This window comes from Manacus candei, unplaced genomic scaffold (assembly GCF_025592945.1).
Source record: "Manacus candei isolate 608988 ecotype Guabito, Panama unplaced genomic scaffold, ASM2559294v1 h1tg000083l, whole genome shotgun sequence".
NCBI lineage: Eukaryota > Metazoa > Chordata > Aves > Passeriformes > Pipridae > Manacus > Manacus candei.
Window position 1 is genome coordinate 1468239 of NW_026138131.1, and position 18791 is coordinate 1487029.

General features: G+C 41.1%; 1 protein-coding gene across 4 annotated transcripts in view; it reads left to right on the forward strand.

Moving 5' to 3' along the window:
* The first annotated feature begins 15106 nt into the window (after nt 1-15106).
* The window catches only part of PRRG1 (proline rich and Gla domain 1), a 34568-nt gene continuing 30883 nt past the window's right edge, over nt 15107-18791 (forward strand). The window contains exons 1-3 of one of the 4 annotated variants that reach the window (XM_051811704.1): nt 15111-15703; nt 17144-17218; nt 18736-18790. The gene's annotated coding sequence lies outside the window, so the exon portion shown is untranslated. Of the gene's footprint in view, nt 15704-17143; nt 17219-18735; nt 18791 lie in introns of all 4 variants that reach the window. The other 3 variants (XM_051811703.1, XM_051811706.1, XM_051811702.1) reach the window with 3 other exon arrangements.

Below are 18791 nucleotides of genomic sequence, written 5' to 3' on the forward strand. Positions count from 1 at the left end.
GAGGTCTTTTTTTCCAGTTTTTGGTATAAATTCCTTCAGAACTGATTCAACTAGAGCAGAAAAAGGCACTCTCATACTGGAATATGTACCTCTGTGGACACTTAGATTAGTACAACTATGTTTGTATGTTAGCTTAATTATGCCTCTGTAATTTCCAGAGAAAATTTGTAAGATGGAAAGCACTTGTAATTGTTGTTAGTAACTTTATTTTTTCTTCTTTAATTCTGAGTACAGAATTAAATAAGAAATCCACCTACCTTTGCATTTGACTCACTTGTGAATTTATACATCACACTTGCTCATTTTTCTCAAATTTCAGTTCAAATCAGAATAATAGTATCTCACTTTTAGAAGAAATAGCTTTTAACATTTCTAAGAATAAATTGCTATAATTAATTGAATTTTGAATAATTCTCTCTAATGAACTATTGTACAGATATGAAGGTAATTTTTTTCCCTAGTCAGTGATCCTTGACAATAAGTATGTGAAATTTTAGAGGACACTGCTCAAATGACAGATGATAGATAAAGTATAGTAAGGCAGATAAGTGAGCTTTGATGGTGTTCAAAATTGAGACTTCTGTATTCAGTGCTACTCATCTTTTACCATCCTGAGATATAAAATATATTATTCAGCCAGTTAGCGAGGTGTAATTATCTGTATGATACCATTATAAATCTAACAAAAACATAAGCAATTATCATTGTACTGCTCCTATTTCATATAAATACAATAAAACCCACAAAATATTATTATCGTTATTTCCAACTCACGTGGAATTATATGGAGGTTTAAAATCCTACCTATCACTGTCATCGATAAACAACTTCTACTCTAACCCAGATTTCCAGCAATTATGACCTTAATGGGTGCCTTAATGAGATCAGAAATATCTGATCTCCCTCAGGTTTCATTACATGTATCTACCCTTTGGGTAGTGTAAATTTGTCACTGTTATTTAGGCTACAAATTTGAGGAGATAGACATGTGAAGAGGCTTCCTTAGGAAGAAAACCAGTGTGTAGTCCAGAGATTGTCCAATCTCCCAGCTCTGTGTGCTTTATCTTCTGATTTGTAAACTGCACCATCCCAGGAGATCAACTATCTTGGTAGTTCACAGACTCAAATTCAGCCTTTAATATAGTTTGGCCTTGATTTTTAATCACTTTAAAGTCTCACTCTGAGCTCTTCAAGCAATGCAAGGAGCACCCGGGAACCATGTGAAGGTTTAAATATCAACTTGACACGTGCACAGCAGACTAACACCACCGAGGAAGGGAGCCTTTGTATGTTGTACCAGGAGGAAAACAAACACAGTTTACAGCTCTCAGGAAATCACACAGTTTTAATGAAGACAGCTCTGCAATGCACTGCAACAAGCTTCAGCCAGGAATCAGTGGGTAGTCCTCTACAAAGCGTATTCCACACCTCTTCTCTGTTCAGGCTGTTATTTTTGCATTCACTGTGCACAACAGCGCTCTTCTTGGAATGTTTATTTTGCTTTTCTGGTTTTATCTGGACCTCAGTCCATTCCCCCAGTCCATTAATCTGAAGAGATTTCCCTGAATTAAAAGCAAACTCTCTGAGGATAAGAAAGACGATTAATGTCTCCAAGCTCACACTTCTCCATGGATATTGTGCTAGCAATTTCCGTTAGCTTGATAAAAAAATGCATTAATAAAGCAACAATAAGGAAAGTGAGCGTATTGGCATTCCAAGAAACAGAAATGAAGAATAAATATCATAATTCATTATATTAAAGAATTAAATAGTAGGAATCTTTTGGAAAAAAAAAGATTTTATGTGAAGAGATAAAGAGGTTAGTTCTATGGGGACTGCCTGAACCACAGAATACGTTTCAGCCTGAATCCTGCATTTTGTCCTGTGCCTTTGCTATTGAATTCTACATATCCAGGGTTTCACAGAATGCATAACCCTCTCTATCATGCATTATGAGCAAAATTATTATTCCTTCTTTTACATATAAGTTCCATTTTGACTGCTTTTTTAAGATTGTTTACCTCTGAGAGCTCAGCTCTCCTACAGAAACCCAGTTTGAGGACAGCTATTGTGGCACAGCAGCCTAGCAAAGATGCAGTGTGCATTTGTTGAAGAGGGGGTTTTTGTCAACTTGGGTGTTATTTTATTTTTCCCCTGCAACGTTAATCAGGCCAACAAATGCTCTCTCCTGCAGCACAGCTCTATCAGCAAGGGAGCACGATTATTTTCACACTTGCAGCTGAAATAACTCTGCTGGCAAAACTCCGTGATGCAGGTCAAATCTGAATAACAGCTGAGGGATACTATATGGCTGATAATAAATAATACATGCTCTGAAAGCTATTGTAAGTTATTTGCTTTGTTGGATTTAAAGGGACATGGCTGTCCCATGATGGTTTTTCACTGTTCCTGATAATCTAGTTTCTGTGCAGTGTGCATAACGGTGGCTGGTAGCAACAAAACAGAAACCATCAGAGTGAGTTAATACAGTAGCATCTGCACAGTGTGCATTTCTGATTGCAGCCAGTTCCCTCAAAGCTGCCAAAGAGAAATCTCACAGCTGTAAGCAAGTTTACTATTCACACTACAAGCACTGTCTCAGCTGCCTCCCCTGTGTGCGAGACAGGCAGCAGCTCTCAAACTTCTTTCCCATGGGCACCTCTACACAGATCCTGCAGGCAGACAAGGTCCGGAGAGACTGGAGACAAGCCATCTCCAAGGCAGAAGCTGTGTAAAGCTGTTGTCGAGGGGCAAAGCTAATAAACCCAGTGAGACTATATCAACTTGGGCTCAACAGCGTGCTAAAACATCAGCACAGCTCCCGGTTGACTTAGTGTCTGATAAAAGCGGATTTGTATCTGCCTGTAAAAGACTGTAGGGTTGTTTAAATCTCCAGAGAACAGGATGCTCACTGAAACTTGCCCAATATACTTTGAATGTTCAGGACATAATGAAAGTCAGGGGGGCTGCCAGACAGCTGGGTAATGCTCTGCATATAGGGATTCATTGCAATACCAGCAGCTGGAACAAATTTTATTACAGACTAGGCCATATCTGATATTAAAAGACCTTGGTTTTGATGTCTTAAGATTCTGCAAACTTCAGCTGCCTAAGAGGGAATTTCCCTATAACTGGTGCTTGCACAGTGCTATTTATTCGGGAAATTTCAGTACTAACGAGTCACACATATGTGAAAATACAGCTAGGGAATCACATGACACAGTGTTATAAAACAGTCCTGTCAGCTTTTTCATTGAACATTCTGTTTTCTCCAGGTTTTAGTGCATGAGTTTGACCTTTATTTGTGGCTTAATATTTTTGTCAGGGGAGAGTCATTTGCAACCTCATGAAAATCTGTTCAACTGTCCAGTAAGGACAAAAAAAATCTCAGATTACACATACTGGTAAAGCCTCATTAGAAAACTAACTACAGTCCATAAGTTCTAATGTTGCTGAATTGCTGTACCTCTTGTAGCTCCTCAGACTGACCAAACCATGTGTGTACCATCTATGGAAGACTGTGTTACAGAAACACTTTGTATCTTCTATTCCTTTTGCTTTGGTGTGAAGCCAGGGACTACAACCTAGAGAAGGAAGCTCTCCTCTATACTTGTGAGGGAATATACCTCATCTAACTCTAGTGATTTAAATCTTAGATTTCTAGTGTACAAAAAAATAAAAAAAGTTCAGTCTATGAAAACACTGATGAGAATTTTACCTTTCTAAAAATCCTAGATGTCCATCTTCAGATGGGATACACATTACCCATTTTGAAAGATAGCCTAAAAACCTAGGTTAGACTAGATGCCTAACTTGCAAATACCTATTGAAAAGCAAGAATCTCAGTTTAGATGAGCCTTGCTTGTCCTGCAAACTGAATGAGATGTTGTCCTGCAAACTGAATGAGATGATAATGTAACTAAATATTTAGTTATATTAGACAAGAAGTCAACTCACTTTTGCTTTCCTGACTTCTGGGACTTCGACAGTGATCTCAGTAGTGTTCTTCTAACTGTTCTTGTGTAGGTAACGTTGCACCCGCTACTGAGCACATTTCTCTTCTAATGACTACTGTATGTAGTCACAATGTTTTAAGGTTATAAATCTATTAAAGAAAATATGTTCTTCTTAGTAGCTTTCACATGGATTGAATTCATTTTCTGAGAAGTATGGTTTCCCATCAGGAAAGATATGAGAAGCCTGATTTTAATTCTTGTAGAAGTCTAAAAATCTAAATGTCTAGATGCTTGCTAACCATAAGGTAAGAAACCTCATATGATATAACTTAATACCTTAATGTCTAAATTATTTTAACAAAAACTAGTTGAAGGTGGGGTTGATTATCATGTATTTCAGCACATTTAGGCTCCTCCAGACACAGGGAAGGGGTGGAGAATATTTATCATTTCTAAAAAACTTACTGTGGAATTTTGTTGTGTTGTGTAAGGTGGTGGTTTGTCCCACCAGTTTAAGAGAACAAAAATAAATTTGTTTAGTTTTCAAGTGATAGAAAAATAAAAGTATGCAAAATGAATGCATAACTGCTGGTGCTGATTTGAACCAAATGTTCATGTGTTTGTTTCTTAATTTGTTTTCTTTGTGAAAAAAAAAAATCCTCATTTTGCATTCATTAATAATCCTAGGAAGGAACTTAATCTTTCCAAAGGGTTATTAATGTTTCTATGTGTGTAGAATAAATATAATGCCACCCCCAATCACAGCCTCTCAACCTCATTAGGGAGACATGCATCTTGGCAAACTCATTAGGAGTTTCTTGTTGCAATCAAATTTGTCCTGACTTCAGTTGCCAGGCACATTATAATAGGGAGAACAAAAACTTGTAACTGCTCTTCTCAATTTATTAAATTCTGTACTGAATGCACCATCTTTGTTTCACAAGAAGCCATTCATGAAGGTTGATGGACTGTAAAAATGTTTATGCTGAAATGAATTTTGTTAGTCAGTGCTGGACCTAGATTAGCATTATTTATGTCTTTGAAATTGCCATGGTGTAACTCTAAGTGACAAATCAGGGATGCAGGAAGATTTTCTCTGTCCTATGAAGAGTAGAAAGCCATAACTTTGTGCTTGAAGGTCTCAGAGGCCTTCTGTCAGTAGCACAGCTGACTTCTAGGTTGAAGTAAATTTTGTGGGTGACTACTGGAGAGACAATACTCCCAAAATCTTTGTCACTTCTACATCTCATAAGTTTATCGATGCCAATGCACAGAGTTTGAAAAGGTGAGTCACTAAAAATTCACTGCTGCCTGTGTGGGTGAGGTCCTGAGGAGCATCAGAGCTGGAATAAGGTAGGGGAGCAGGAATGATGGATGAAATGGTCAGATCTGCGAAAGGGTTGGAGAAAGGAAGATGGGAAAGAGAGGTTGAGGTAAGAAAAAAAAAAGATAGAGGAGATCTGGAGGAAGATGGAAGATAAAAAGGTGAAGGAAGCTCTCCTCCTTTCAGTCACACCAAGTAATTAGATCAGCTTAGCTCTAATTCAGTCTTAAAATTTGAAAGCATTGGTCTTCTGGAATTATCAGATAGGCATTTTCCAAAGTGCCCTTGATCTAGAGATTTTAAAGAAACCTGTGAGGATAATTCTGAGTCAAAATTTAAGCTCTAAATATTTTAAGAACAAAAATTTGCATACCCTGAGACCAATTAAAAAGATTAATATTTTTCTGAGATACACACATAAAATCAATTAAAACCAACAACTTTCTGTCTTTGTGTGTGTGCGTGTAAAACCTAAAGACAAGTTGAGAAGAAACAGATCAATTTGTTCATATTCTTATTGTGTGGCACAAAGTGAACCTAAGGATAAATAATGGAAGAAGATATAGTTAACATCTCCCATTGCAATAACTTCAGAAGTCATCTGAAATAAACACATCTTTTTCTTGAATAATATGAATTTTAACTTGATAGCTTTCAGAACTAATAATTTGCATGACTTGAACTGAAATCATTACTCAAATGCAACTACAGTATAAATTTATAGAGAGTTCCCAGAAGAAATCGAAATTGTTTTATATTATCTTAAACAGCTAATACAAACATTCTTATGAATTTTTTTATATTTGGAAAGAATCAAACTTAAGAACAAATTCATTGACTTTGAATCAGTATTCAACTGCCAAATAAATTACTTCTTATTTGCATATTTTAAATCTTTTATTTAATAATCAGCGTATGCTGGAAAGCAACACAATACGACAGTGATACAAACATTTTTTAACAGGAAAATTGAATATGAAAGCAAGAAATGGAACTTATTTTTACAATATTGCTTTGTTTAATGGAGATACAAAATAGGGCACTTCAGACAATAATGCAAAAATGTTTATTTGCAAGCCAAATATGAATTTCTGCCCCTTTATTGCATTATTGCTGACAAATTGTGCATAATGTTATATAAAGGCAACTACAGAATTATTCAAATGTCTGTTGAGGCTTACTTGTCCCAGTCAAGACTTTTAAAATATATTCTAAATATGAAAGCTGCTATACATTTTATTGCTCAGTTTAAAATCTGGTTTCAAGGACATATTCAGAGAGTTCTCCTAGCAAAAATTAGGATAAAAATATGATCTTCACTTTGCTATAGTGAATTTGGTAAAATCTCCTTCGCTATTAAGTCCAGATATAGTAACTGACTGTGTAACAGCACAAATTTGGTGACAATGTTCCTTGGGGAAACAACAAATGTTGTCGGTTATCAAATACTTTGGATAAAACACTAACTATGAAGAGCATGACAACACTTCCTTTTCTGTTAAAAAAGTTCCATATTTTACTAGCCCTGAGTTGGCAAGGGCCACCTCACAGCTGAATGTAACAGTTGACAACACACATACTGCTAGAGGGCTGGAAAGCAAAATAAAATGTGTTTGCACAAAATTGCTACTGAATGTTTATAAAAACTTGTTTCACTTGGCACTACAACAGATAAGAAAAGTGCTACAGTAAACCACCAAAGTTGCACTGAGGGAGTGATATGTAACAGCAAAGGGCTGGGAAAACGCAGCTGTTCCTTTTGGACGCTGCAGGTGGAAATGCTGTAAGTCCACCAAGTCTATTCTTGGCAGAAGGCTGTTTCAGAAAAGCTCAGAGCATCCAAAAAGAAAACAGAAGCAGGAGCTGTTCATGAAGTTGATTGGGTATCTGACTCATCAGGACTGTCCACAACAATAGCTAAACATGACTATATCAGAGATCTCTGTTTCTTCTCCATCCTTCTCTTAACACCTCACTGCAAGAGGCAGTGGCATTACAGAGAATGCTGAGGTTGTCAGCAATCAATCTGGAAGCCTTCTCTTCTAACAGGCAAGCATTTTACCAGGGATACCTCATAGAATCATGGAATATCCTGAGTTGGAACAGACATACAAGGGTCATTGAGTCCAGCTCCTGACCCTGCACAGAACAGCCCTAAGAGTCACACCATGTTCCTGAGAGCATTTTCCAAACACTTCTTGAACTCTGTCAGGGTTGGTGCTCTGATCAGTTCCCTGGGGAGCCTGTTCCAGTGCCCACCCAACCTCTGAGTGGAGAATATTTTTCTAATATCCAACGTAAACCTCCCCTGACACAACTTCAGGCCATTCCCTCGGGTCCTGTCATTGGTCACACAGAGATCAGTGCCTGCCCTTCCTCTTCCCCTCACAAGGAAGTTGGAACTGCAATGAGGTCTCCCCTCAATCTTCTCTTCTCCAGGATGAACAGACCAAGTGACCTCAGCCACTCCTCGTATAACTTCCCCTCTAGACCCATCTTTGCAGCCCTCCTTTGGACACTCTCTAACAGCCTCATATCTTTCTTATACTGTGTCACATTGTATAGATAGGCATTATGAAGAGATGTCAAAACTGCCTTTTTAATACAGGGCTTCTGAATGTTCATCCATCCCAGAAAAGCATTTTGAGTTCACATATACAATATATGTATATGTAATGCCTGAGTATACTACTTTTCTATGGAATACTATGGAATCTCATACTCTGCTTTTTCAGGTTATCAAGATTATTGTTCATTCTAATCCTGTCCTCAAACATACTTGAAATTTCTCCACATATTATCTGACAATGCAATAAGTCTTTTTTCCACTTTATCACCCACCGAATGGACCAGGACTAAAGACAAATTCACCAGAAACTCTTTTGACGGTGAGATATTGGTAACTGCTCTTCACGCATCACTTGCTCTTTCCTTTCACTAAGTAGTAGAGAGACCATTCCTAAGTCTTCCTCTAATCTTTAACATGGTTAAAGAATGACTTGTTACCCTTTTTGCTGTTTGTTCTATAACCCTGGTTAGATCCCTCACTCCCACATCATTTTTTCATTCTCATCCTCATTCATCTGACATAGTTTCCTATTTCTGTACTCTTTTTTCTTCTCTTTAGGAGCTCATGATTTTGTTAATGTGGTTTCTTACCATTCTTCTAAATTAGCTGAGGAGATGCAAACTGTGGAATGCTTATCAGAACAACTTGTAGCACTCACCATTGGATCCAGCTTCAATGTGGTTGAGTTAGAAAAAAAGAATAAGACCTTCCTCAAGTTAAAGCAATGTGAAAAGGGTATATCTTTACCAAAAATTACCTTGAAGTTTAGATCTAGAAGTTCTTTTTCTCCTGCTCCTGACCACAAATCAGTTATTTGCTAATATGGCTGTTAGCTGTGTAGAAACAAGCTACCATTACTCAAACAGCAACAATCCTCCAGTGACATCCTACAATTCACTTTGCTATCCAGAAACAATAGTTAAGGCATTTCAAAATAAACTGTGAGTGAAAGATGAGTCACTTGCTTTTTACAAAGCTAAGGATAAACAAAAGGCAAATGATGACACCACCGATGCTGATACAGAAGCTCAATCCTTGTGATTCCATGCAGGCCTGACTGCAGTGCACAAAAAGCTTCTCATTCACTAACATGCTTCTAAACACAGTTAGTGCTTCACCAGGGGGTCCGCTGCTTCCTGTCTTTCCCAACAGTCACAGTCTCATTTTTTCTGACGTTAACATCTCTTTAGTTTCTCCCTTTTGACCGTTCAGTTGGATTAGTCATGGATAGCTGTGAAACAGTTGCTGATTTAAACTGGACAGTGAGTTCACTGTAGGCATGATTTAGACATCAGAGCCTGGAGTGCTCCAGTGTCTTGCAACACCTGCACCAGGAACAGGGGCTGCCCACATGATGATGATGGTAGCTAAAGCCATGGAGTGGCAGGAAGAGCATCAGGAAGCCTCATTGATGGAGGCATCACCTCGGGAGTCATCTGGGGGTTCTTACTAACCACCCTGCCATTCTTAGCTTCTGCTCCCTGGTCCTCATTTGTTTTCACCTGCCTGCTGAACCCTGGTACCATAAGTCAGGCCTATGCCCTCATATTGCAGCTACACTTGTTCTTCATGCACTCAATCCCTCATACCTGTCTCCTCTTTTACTCAAAACATGTGTCATCCAACTTGGTTCAAAACACAAGATCTGGCCCAGTTCACCGGCTATTGTACTTACCCTTGCAAAACTACCATTTACATGGAAGTGGTTTGGAGACAGAAGGACAAAACAGCTGAGGCAGGAAGGTATTGCTGAAGAACACCTTCTCCAAACCTCTGCTCAGAGCAGGTTGCTCAAGGTCATGTACAGTCAGATTTTTATTATCTCCAAGGATTGATCCGCCACAATCTCTCCCGGCAGCCTATTCCACTGTTTGATCACCCCCATCATCATAAAAAAATGGAATTTCCTGTATTTCGATTTGTGCTATTTCCTCTTGTCCTGTCACTGGGCACCTCTGACAAGAGTCTGGTTTTGTCTTCTATGGTAAAAACATCTCATCAGATACTTATACATATGGATAAGATTCCCCTGAGCATTCCCCTCTCCGGGTCGAACAGTCCCAGCTCCCTCAGATTCCCCGGATCCTCAGTTGTCTTCATGGTCCTTTACCAGACTCTCCAAGTGTGTCTCACCAAGGCTCAGTAGATGGGAAGGATCAAAGGCCTCCATCAGCTGCTGTTGACAGTCTGTCTGACGCAGACCAGGGTGCTTTGCCACAAGGGCACATGCGTTCACCAGGGCTCTCAGGTCCTTTTCTGCCAAGATGCTTTCCAGGAGGTCAGTTGTACAGCGTTTTTCATCCCCAGGGACAGGGCTTGTCACTTCCCATTGTTAGACTTCATGAGACTGGTGTTGGCCCATCCCTTCAGACTGCCAAAGTCTCTCTGAATGGCAGCATGCCCATCTGGCCAATCGGTCACTCACCCCAAAGAGACCAGTGCTCCCCAGAAAATAACTGAGGTCTTCTAAGTTTTCCATTTAGCAGAATTAAAGCACAACAGAGGATTTTGTCACCATTGTGTTGTGGGAAAATTCAAGATGTGTACTTGAGGACCATATGGAATAAATAAGCATCATTCTCCTTAGACTTTTATTTACAATCAGAAGGCATACAGGACTGCATGTTATGAGGTCATGTTAGTGGAATTCTGACAGTATGTAGTAACAAACTAAATAAATCAATTTCCAGCTTTTATACTTGAACTACTTGCTTTTTTTTTTTTTTGTATGCTTGCCTTGTAACTAAGTGTGTGTATCAGATCTATACTGTCAACAGCAGAACAAACTGTAAGAAAAAATGCACAGCAAGGAGGTTATTCTGTTGAGATGTTCTGGAGAGACTCTTTAACCACAGAAATGAAATCTGAGTTGCTTGTGGTACAGAGATAGTGAGTTTGCTAGAACAGCCCTTTTAAACATAGTTGCTTATTTATTTTTTATATCAAATGGACTTTTAAAAGCTTTGCATGGTGTTATAAAATGTCACTCATCTATTTCCCAGTCTTCTTAAAAGTAAGGAAATATATTCCAAAGTCACAGAGCAGAGTCTAGCAGTGTGAATCCAAAATCACTTATTTCCACAAACATCACGGGGACTGGAATTTCTCTAACAGTTGACAGACTCTCTTTTAAGAATGGTATTATTTTATCAACTGTTTATTTCTAGATGTTATGAATATTCTGAATATTCTCACATTCTTATCCACTAAGAAACAAAGCTACTTGGAAACCCTGGCTGGAAAGTTGTTTAATTTGTTTTAATTTGTTGCCCCAGTAGGGATCTGGGCATATTGTAATGTAATTTTCAGTTCCAAGGTCTACAACTGTCCTAAATAACTTGCAGATTCATGTCATAAAATGCTGGGGGGGGTTGGTTATTAATGTGCAGGGAAGAACTGCACAGTTGAAAGACCCAGTTTGTTTTTAAATATTTCCCCTTATTTGTTTTTCTCTTTCCCTTTATTTGTTTCAACACAGAAGAAATTAAGAGATATGGAAATGCTTAGGATCAGAAAAATATTTATGGCACTTTCATAGGTGCCGTACGGGGGCCACTGATCAAACTGCAATATACATTATGAAAACAGTGGACTTATATGCAGCCTGCTGTCCATAGTGCAGTTACAGAACAGAAATACACTTGCAATTCTTTGTAATATTTGTCTTTGATCAACTGCACACTTGTGTGATCTACAGAGATTCAGATGAACACATCCACAGATGCAAAATGGTGCTTTCTGAGTAATTCACAATACAACTGGAACACACACCAAATCCTATCAATGTTTGGGAAGGGAGTGGATCAAATTATAAATTAGTTTTTGAAAGCACAAAGCCACTTAGATGTGAGCAGCCATTTAGAACACTAAACATTCCAACGTTGCTTTGCTAGAATAACTAAGGATTATAAAAAAAATCTAAAAGATTTGAATTGAGTTAATGTGTTACACAGTGATATTTTAACACACTTGAAAACAGCCCAAGAGTGTGGAATTTGTTCACGTGGTGTTAGTTCTCACAGTGCACAGGGCTGAGTGCAGCCTGTTGATGTGAAGATTTTGTTTGGCAGGGCTTCAGTGCAGCAGCAGCAGCATTGAGGTTATGATGAGGCTCCTTGGGAACACCATTCATCGATGCTGCCAGCACTGACCAACTCCCCTGCCTAAGAAGCACCTTTAATGGGCTCTAAAGAGCAGCTTTTTATTGCCTACGTGACTGAGAGGAACACTGCTCCAGCCCGAGATCTCAGGGCAGAGGGACTGGATGGGGGAAATGGCTGAATATTCTGGAAAATATGGCACAGTTCCCCACAGCAGTAATTGCTTCTTTGCATCCTGCACTCTTGCACTGAAACTTCAGAAGTTTCAAAACTACATGGCAAACCAAAATGAAGGGATAAAAGGAGGAGAGAAAGTTTGTGTTGTTTTCTTGTCATCAGCGTCACCCTTAGGTGCTGAAGTTTCTCATGTGTCAGGAGATGAGAAAAAGTCACAGAGCAGGAAACACTGAGTAATGAGGACATTGGATCTGCATGTGACATGGCACTTTAGAAACCTCCTGGCTTTACATTTGTTTGCTTTGTTTGATGACAAAGAAACAATAAGCCACTTACATTTATGTGAAAAGTGTGACATCCGGAGAAATGTTCCAGTGCAGGGTACAAGTTAGCTGTGCAAACACAATGCACAGCACAAGCAGGAAAACTGATATGTGGGTTTGAAAGACAGAACTCATAATAACCCTTGGCCATAAATCGTACTCTATATATTTTACTTTTGTTTTTTTCAAGCAAGTTTTGTATGTAAAAGTGTCTTTACTCATATCATATTACACATAAAAAAAATAACTTTGTGGTGTACACTTCCTTTATATGCTGTGCCTAAATTTAGGGTATATACCAGAATATATCTTTCTAGAAAACAGTACAGTATCACAGTTATTGTGCTAGACAAAATTCTTCTTCCTTCCACTTTTTAAGTCTTCTCAGCTCTTTTACTGCAATAGTTTTTGAATTTCCATCTCCTTTCAGACAAAATACTTGTTTCTCCCACTCCTTATCCTGCTCCTGGGCTGCATGATAATGATAATTATTTCACTTCAGAAAGGTCTGGCTTGATTGTCACTTTTGTATCACTTTCTTCATGACTCAGGAGTGAACCTCCTGAGGTACCCTGGAGTTAGAAGCAACTGTGTACTTGCCCATGACAACCTTTTTAAAATCAAATCCCTGTTTACTCTTAGAGATGAAAGCAAATATGAAATGAAAATTCAAATTTATTTGAATTATTCTGTACCATGACAGAAGTTGAGAAAAAAACCCTGAGGTTTAAGACTTTTTTTGAGAACTGAGAATCGTTCATCTCAACAGGAAGTTAGGACATTCAGGTGGGTTTACTACTGCTGTTCTCATGAATACTTAATTATTTGTATAAAGTGAGACATCTCCAAAAATTGGGGCTTAAATATTTCAAAGTAGAAGAGCCAGGATTTGAACTAATTTTCAAAAATCCAAGGAAAGTACTTACACAGCAAAAATATTATCCATCCTGATGGGTCTCCTTCTGTCAGAAAATTCTACCATGGACCAAGTACCTCTTCCAGTTAAAATTTTATTAAACTATATCCTTAAAAATTGGTTAACTTCTAAGGAAAAAGTCCACACAACTGTAAGATTCCCCAACGACTTCTACTCAAGTATTGGTCTGTTTTTCTGCCTCCCCTCCTTTCAGCAAGGCTCAATGACAATTTTCTCTCTTCAAATATGGCCATGACATTTCTTGTCCTATGTTCACAGTGTTTTCTAACTTTTTCATAGCCCTTTTGAGCTTTGGCTCTCAGCCTTCACAAACAAACTATGCAATGCATCTGGAATCAAGGAAGAAAAGACTGCCTAATTATTAAGTTAAATATTGTCTCTGACCCTTACAAATAATTTTTTCATCTGTTTCCTTTCCTGGTTATTTCCCAACCACCTGCTATTAAGTTAAACAGATACGGTTGAATACAGCATATTCAAACAACCTGTAGCAAGCATTTGTAAATTATTGCAGGAAAACTTCCTGCCTCCCCAAGAAAGGCAGATGTAAATTCACTTCTCTTGGAGACCTAACCTCTGATGGTGTGTGTCTCTTTCCATGGTCACTGGTGACCATTTGTCATCAGGCCCTCAACAAACTTTAAAATAGCAGAGGTATCTTGCCTCCCATTATTTCTAGGGATTTGAATTTCTAAATGATTTTGTCTAAGAACCGTCAGACACATTAATGCAATTTCTTTTGTTTAAAACTTGATGGTCTCAGTGCCAGTGAGTCAACTCAGTTCTGAGTTGACACATATGAAAGCATTAACTTCTATTAGAGGCCAAGATCCATTAAAGAAGCTGAGACACATCTGAACTATTGCAAACTGTGTCTCATTTTTCTGTTCCCTCAACATTTCTCTGATTGTACTATTACCTCATTCCTTTTCTAATGATTGTCAGCTGTTTGTTAATATAAAATTAAAGGTGAAAATACTGCTATACAACATAGCAACACTAAAAATTGAAGCCACAGAGCATTGAACATGAAGACAGCAGCAATGTAAACTTAAAAACCACTGCATATTTATAGAGAGCTTCATGGAATAAATGGTATTTTATGCTCCACACCATTTAGACCTCAATCTTTCTTCTGGCAAGCTGTTATTTTTGTGAATCGTTCAAAAGCCATTTATAACCAGGCCAATGCACCACTGACAACCGCACCTTTGAAGTCAGGTAGGGATTATTCATTTGCTGTGAATTTTCTGAGGAGCTTTATCCTCTTTCCATACACAGACATTAAAAATCAGAGGCAAAAATAAAGGTGCTAGTAAAAAAAAAAGTAAGCTATCAAACTCTCTGGTTTGAGAGAGTTTGGTTTCAGATGAATTCTGGGCAGTGTAAAAAGCCAATTGAATTTTTAATGTAGAACCTTTAATTTTTAATGTGGAACATGAGGGGGTTTAGGGTTCCTGAAATGCACCTTCCAGGGCGGTGACATCCAAGCATACCCAAAACCCCAGAACTCTGGAAAACAAGCCCATGGGTTCGTACAGCCACCCTTGGGGACACACTGAAGGGGAAAATCATGACTTTTGGTGCAATTTTTAGCTCTCCATGGAAGACTACACGTGCCAGGGTGTGTGTGTCACTTCCCTACAAGAAGAATAGACCGCGTGTATCTATATACATGTTGTACATTAGGAGGAATTTCTCCACAGGAAGGGTAATTAAACATTAGAACGAGCTGCCCAGGGAGGTGGTGGAGCCACCGACCCTGGAGGTGTTTAAGGAAGGACTGGGCGAGTCACTCGGTGCCGTGATCTGGTTGACGAGGTGGTGTTCGGTCATACGCCGGACTCCATGATCTCAGAGGTCTTTTCCAACCTAATTGATCCTGTGATTTTGTTATACACACAAACTGATATAAACTTTAGGACTGGAAACGCCTTGCGCTGGGGGGTTCAGCGGGGCAGCTGTGAGGCGACCACCGGGGTCCGCTGAGCCCGGGGCTGGGGCCGCGGCTGTGGGAAAGTCTCGATGGGGGCGGCTGAAGGGAATCATCCTGCCCGGGCCAGCTCTGAAAAGGGCCTCGGCTGAAGGTGCGGGATAGCAGAAGGGCTGCGGGGAAGCGGAGAGCGGGGGAACGAGCAGGAGCAGCCCCGGGTCGCCCTCGGTCTCTCCCCGCCTCACGGCCGCCCTCGGGCTCCGGGGCGCATGCGCGGACACCGCCCGCTCCGCCGAGCGCGCAGCGGGAGCTGTGGCGGCAGTGCTGGGACAGCCCGGCCCGGCACCCCCGGCCCGGCTCCGGAGCCTCGCCCGGGCGGCAGCGGTGAGTGCGGAGTGTCCGCTGCGTGTCCGCGGAGGGGAAGGGGCTGCCCGGCGAGGGGAGCGGGCGGGGCGGTGCCCGGCGGGTGCGCCCGGGGCGGGGGGTCCCCTGTGGGGGCTGCGCGGGGGGACCCTCGGAGGGGAGCGAGGGTGGAACGTGTGCCGGCGCCTCTCGCCGAGCTCCGGGAGCCGCCCGGGAAACTTCTCTCACGGGGTTTGTGCCGCTTCCAGTTAAGCCGGGGAGGAAATGTGTGGACTGTAGCGAACAAAGGAAGAATCCTGCGGAGTTTGTCTTTTGAAAGAGATAGTGGCTGCCTCCGAGACAGGCAGCTAATACACTTTTCTCTGAAGTTTCAAAAAACGCCACCACCAAAACAAAGCCACGACCATCTGAAGTTTTCGTATTCCTGTTAAAACTCTGTGCACTTTGGGCAGGATCACCCACAGACCCCACCCGTGTTTGGGCTGCCGTGCCCGGGCAGGGCTTTAGCCGGGAGATGCTGGGGATGGGAACGGGTGTTTGGGGAACGAGCCTGACCCCCGACCCGGGGTCTCATGGACCCTCTCCCCGGCCTGGAGCTGGGTCTCGGGGACCCTCTCCCCGGCCTGGAGCTGGGTCTCGGGGACCCTCTCCCCGGCCTGGAGCTGGGTCTCGGGGACCCTCTCCCCGGCCTGGAGCTGGGTCTCGGGGACCCTCTCCCCGGCCTGGAGCTGGGTCTCGGGGACCCTCTCCCCGGCCTGGAGCTGGGTCTCGGGGACCCTCTCCCCGGCCTGGAGCTGGGTCTCGGGGACCCTCTCCCCGGCCTGGAGCTGGGTCTCGGGGACCCTCTCCCCGGCCTGGAGCTGGGTCTCGGGGACCCTCTCCCCGGCCTGGAGCTGGGTCTCGGGGACCCTCTCCCCGGCCTGGAGCTGGGTCTCGGGGACCCTCTCCCCGGCCTGGAGCTGGGTCTCGGGGACCCTCTCCCCGGCCTGGAGCTGGGTCTCGGGGACCCTCTCCCCGGGGCAGAGGCAGCCTCGGTGTCATCACAGTTGAAACTGGGATTCAATGTTGCCTTGGTTGAGGGGTGAGAGAGCAGGCGGTGGCCAAGGCTTGTTGGGAACAAAACGGAGAGGAACGGGGCCAGTGAAGAACACTAAGTTTTCATAGATAAGTCCGGGAAGAGAAGAGGGACAGTTATGCAGATGTTGGTGTTCTAAATTAAAATCAAGACCTTACATTTTTCATTACTATTGGCTGCTGCTGTCACTGAAGTCGTGCTTTTTCTGCAGCCTGGGCTGCTGGTTGCCACTCTCTGTACCATTCTCTCCCCATGCTTGGCACCATTGTTAATGCACCAATGGGGTGAAGTGGCACAGAGCATTACCCACAGATTCACAGTGACCTTATAAACACTTTCTGATTAACCTAGTTAGTGATCACATCTGTTTCTCTGCACTGCCATAGGAGAGTTTATACTGGCTCAAGGAAACGTGTGATGTGGAGGGAAAGAGTTTATTTTTGTCCTACATAAATGAGTAGGTATGTATACAAATTTATTTTTTTTAATGCATAAACATAGGCAGAGACAGACCAGTGTAAAGGGGTTGTGCAACTGTGATGTTGAGCATTCTGGCTCGTGTGTTTAACGGAGGGAGTGCCATTGATAAAGCAGTTGTGGGGGAGGTTTACAAGTGCAAGAGGTGACAGTCTGAGGAGCCTTAGCCAGTAAAGGTGAGTGAGATTGCAAGAGTAGTTCTTGCTGCACCAGGGGAATGAAATTAGAAGCCAGAGAAGAGGGGACAGGGTGTGAGAGTACTGCATGGAAACAAGAGTGAGATTTTTAGTCATGTGTTCAGCCATCTCATTTCACCTTCTCTTAGGCTAGGAAACTTTATTCTCAAAACAGATAAGGCTAGAGGCTGGGATTCCTGAGTATCTGTTTTCTTGGAATTAGCAAATAACAAGAAATCCCTTGGTGAAACATCCATTTCTCACACAAGTTCATCCAGAAATTTGTCCAACTAATATATTAGCTCAAAACAGCAAAGCATTGCTGGTTATAATGCAGGTGTTGAGATTATAACTTGGTGACATCAATTTTGTTTCATTAGAAGTTGGTAGTTACACACAGTCACAGTAACTATACTAATAGTGTCATCTCCGGAATGACTCAAAAATGGAGACCTGAAGTTCTTAAGTTAGCTTTAATTCAGTCTCTTTGTACATCTAGATTGAATTACACTTTTCTGTTAAGTAATAACATATAGTTTATTGCGTAAAAAATCCTGTTATACTCAAGGTATTAAAGAGATGAAGTATTTTGGTCTCATCCTCATTGATTTGGTTGTGTGACGTCGAGACATTTTCTGAATGTGACTCAAATCTGCATCAAATTCTGCTTTGACTGGAATTGCAAATCTCCCTATGTCTTCTGTTGTACTTATCACCTTAGTATCTCAGTACTTGACAAATTCTCCCCTTAACTGACAAAACTCTTCTAAGACAAGGAAATCATCCTCCCATTCCACATGAAGAATGAAAGACAAAATTATGGAGACCAAATTTGGTCCAGGTAGGATCTGATCTTTTTCAGGGTATTGAGTTCAGTGTCCTGGCTTATATTAAGTAAACGGGTGCAAATAAATTTTAATATCTGGTCTAAGCTTATGCTGCTTTTGCAGATCAAGAACCCAGATTTTGGGACAGGCATCCCTAAAAAAGATGTATGTAGTTGGTACCCACCTCAAAACAGCATTTTTAGGTAATTTATCTAGAGTCATGAACACATTCTCTGGCAAAACCAGGATAAAATATACTTCAGGACACTGCTAACTTATTTTAGAATACAGTATTGTGAACATTTTTGTTTTCTCTGTCATTTTAAACAGCTTTTCCCGTGATTGTCTTGTCCATCATTTTGTTCTGCCTACCTCTGTGACCTCCTTCAATTGTGATAGTGTAACCATTTCCATATTCATCTGATGAGGCAGATCACAGAATTAATCAGGTTGAAAAAAACCTTATCTGACTTACTTTTACTCTTTCCTGGCTCTTAGAAGCACTTGGATGAGCAGAGGACAAGAGAGGTGGTTGATACCCCTTATCCCAAGTG